The following is a 3465-nucleotide window of genomic DNA, read 5'->3' as shown; positions in this document are numbered from 1 at the left end:
CACAAGCAGTCATCAGTGCTTCCTGCACTACCATACACAAGCAGTCATCAGTGATTCCTGCACTACCATACACAAGCAGTCATCAGTGCTTCCTGCACTACCATACACAAGCAGTCATCAGTGCTTCCTGCACTACCATACACAAGCAGTCATCAGTGCTTCCTGCACTACCATACACAAGCAGTCATCAGTGCTTCCTGCACTACCATACACAAGCAGTCATCAGTGCTTCCTGCACTACCATACACAAGCAGTCATTAGTGCCTCCTGCACTACCATACACAAGCAGTCATCAGTGCTTCCTGCACTACCATACACAAACAGTCATTAGTGCTTCCTGCACTACCATACACAAGCAGTCATTAGTGCTTCCTGCACTACCATACACAAGCAGTCATCAGTGCTTCCTGCACTACCATACACAAGCAGTCATCAGTGCTTCCTGCACTACCATACACAAGCAGTCATCAGTGATTCCTGCACTACCATACACAAGCAGTCATCAGTGCTGCCTGCACTACCATACACAAGCAGTCATCAGTGCTTCCTGCACTACCATACACAAGCAGTCATCAGTGCTTCATGCACTACCATACGCAAGCAGTCATCAGTGCTTCCTGCACTACCATACGCAAGCAGTCATCAGTGCTTCCTGCACTACCATACACAAGCAGTCATCAGTGCTTCCTGCACTACCATACACAAGCAGTCATCAGTGCTTCCTGCACTACCATACACAAGCAGTCATTAGTGCTTCCTGCACTACCATACACAAGCAGTCATTAGTGCTTCCTGCACTACCATACACAAGCAGTCATTAGTGCTTCCTGCACTGCCATACACAAGCAGTCATTAGTGCTTCCTGCACTGCCATACACAAGCAGTCATTAGTGCTTCCTGCACTGCCATACACAAGCAGTCATTAGTGCTTCCTGCACTGCCATACACAAGCAGTCATCAGTGCTTCCTGCACTACCATACACAAGCAGTCATTAGTGCTTCCTGCACTACCATACACAAGCAGTCATCAGTGCTTCCTGCACTACCATACACAAGCAGTCATCAGTGCTTCCTGCACTACCATACACAAGCAGTCATCAGTGCTTCCTGCACTACCATACACAAGCAGTCATCAGTGCTTCCTGCACTACCATACACAAGCAGTCATCAGTGATTCCTGCACTACCATACACAAGCAGTCATCAGTGCTTCCTGCACTACCATACACAAGCAGTCATCAGTGCTTCCTGCACTACCATACACAAGCAGTCATCAGTGCTTCCTGCACTACCATACACAAGCAGTCATTAGTGCTTCCTGCACTACCATACACAAGCAGTCATCAGTGCTTCCTGCACTACCATACACAAGCAGTCATCAGTGATTCCTGCACTACCATACACAAGCAGTCATCAGTGCTTCCTGCACTACCATACACAAGCAGTCATCAGTGCTTCCTGCACTACCATACACAAGCAGTCATCAGTGCTTCCTGCACTACCATACACAAGCAGTCATCAGTGATTCCTGCACTACCATACACAAGCAGTCATCAGTGCTTCCTGCACTACCATACACAAGCAGTCATCAGTGCTTCCTGCACTACCATACACAAGCAGTCATTAGTGCTTCCTGCACTGCCATACACAAGCAGTCATTAGTGCTTCCTGCACTACCATACACAAGCATTCATCAGTGCTTCCTGCACTACCATACACAAACAGTCATTAGTGCTTCCTGCACTACCATACACAAGCAGTCATTAGTGCTTCCTGCACTACCATACACAAGCAGTCATCAGTGCTTCCTGCACTACCATACACAAGCAGTCATCAGTGCTTCCTGCACTACCATACACAAGCAGTCATCAGTGCTTCCTGCACTACCATACACAAGCAGTCATCAGTGCTTCCTGCACTACCATACACAAGCAGTCATCAGTGCTTCCTGCACTACCATACACAAGCAGTCATCAGTGCTTCCTGCACTACCATACACAAGCAGTCATCAGTGCTTCCTGCACTACCATACACAAGCAGTCATCAGTGCTTCCTGCACTACCATACACAAGCAGTCATCAGTGCTTCCTGCACTACCATACACAAGCAGTCATCAGTGCTTCCTGCACTACCATACACAAGCAGTCATCAGTGCTTCCTGCACTACCATACACAAGCAGTCATCAGTGCTTCCTGCACTACCATACACAAGCAGTCATCAGTGCTTCCTGCACTACCATACACAAGCAGTCATCAGTGCTTCCTGCACTACCATACACAAGCAGTCATCAGTGCTTCCTGCACTACCATACACAAGCAGTCATCAGTGCTTCCTGCACTACCATACACAAGCAGTCATCAGTGCTTCCTGCACTACCATACACAAGCAGTCATCAGTGCTTCCTGCACTACCATACACAAGCAGTCATCAGTGCTTCCTGCACTACCATACACAAGCAGTCATCAGTGCTTCCTGCACTACCATACACAAACAGTCATCAGTGCTTCCTGCACTACCATACACAAGCAGTCATCAGTGCTTCCTGTACTACCATACACAAGCAGTCATCAGTGCTTCCTGCACTACCATACACAAGCAGTCATCAGTGCTTCCTGCACTACCATACACAAGCAGTCATCAGTGCTTCCTGCACTACCATACACAAGCAGTCATCAGTGCTTCCTGCACTACCATACACAAGCAGTCATCAGTGCTTTCTGCACTACCATACACAAGCAGTCATCAGTGCTTCCTGCACTACCATACACAAGCAGTCATCAGTGCTTCCTGCACTACCATACACAAGCAGTCATCAGTGCTTCCTGCACTACCATACACAAGCAGTCATCAGTGCTTCCTGCACTACCATACACAAGCAGTCATCAGTGCTTCCTGCACTACCATACACAAGCAGTCATCAGTGCTTCTTTGGAGCACAGTAATCTAACACAAAATATAACTCTTAAAAGGACACTGCGAGAAGAATTAAAGTGGTAGAGGCAGTGGAGTGGATGTAACATCTCCCCCATCAAGCCATCCTCAGCATTATCATCAGGATTGCCAAAGAAGTGGGTATCCCACTTATCCTTCTAGGTGAGTTTCTTTTGAAAAAAAAAAAAAAAAACGTTTTCTCAGTACAACCTTTGTAAGAAAATATTTAAGATTTTTAGTTGTGAAAATTATTCTACCTATATAACATGTGAAATTTTTGGTCGATATTCAGTGAAATTTATAATACTGAATAGAAAAATGTCACAAAGTTTGATATTAATTTTTTTTTTTTTAGAAAAAATGTATTCATTACTTGTTAGCAAGACACTTCCGGTATTAATCTTTTAAAAATAGTTACCTATTATGTTACAGTTAGTAAGTCATTTACTGTTCTAAAATATTATAGTCTATGCAATTACACCAGTTGATAAATAAGACACGTGAAACAATTAGGTATATTTATTTTCGAAACGT

Source organism: Cherax quadricarinatus, chromosome 79 (genome assembly GCF_038502225.1).
Source record: "Cherax quadricarinatus isolate ZL_2023a chromosome 79, ASM3850222v1, whole genome shotgun sequence".
In the NCBI taxonomy this organism is placed as follows: domain Eukaryota; kingdom Metazoa; phylum Arthropoda; class Malacostraca; order Decapoda; family Parastacidae; genus Cherax; species Cherax quadricarinatus.
The sequence above is the reverse complement of the archived record's forward strand: the minus strand, read 5'-3'. Positions refer to the sequence as shown.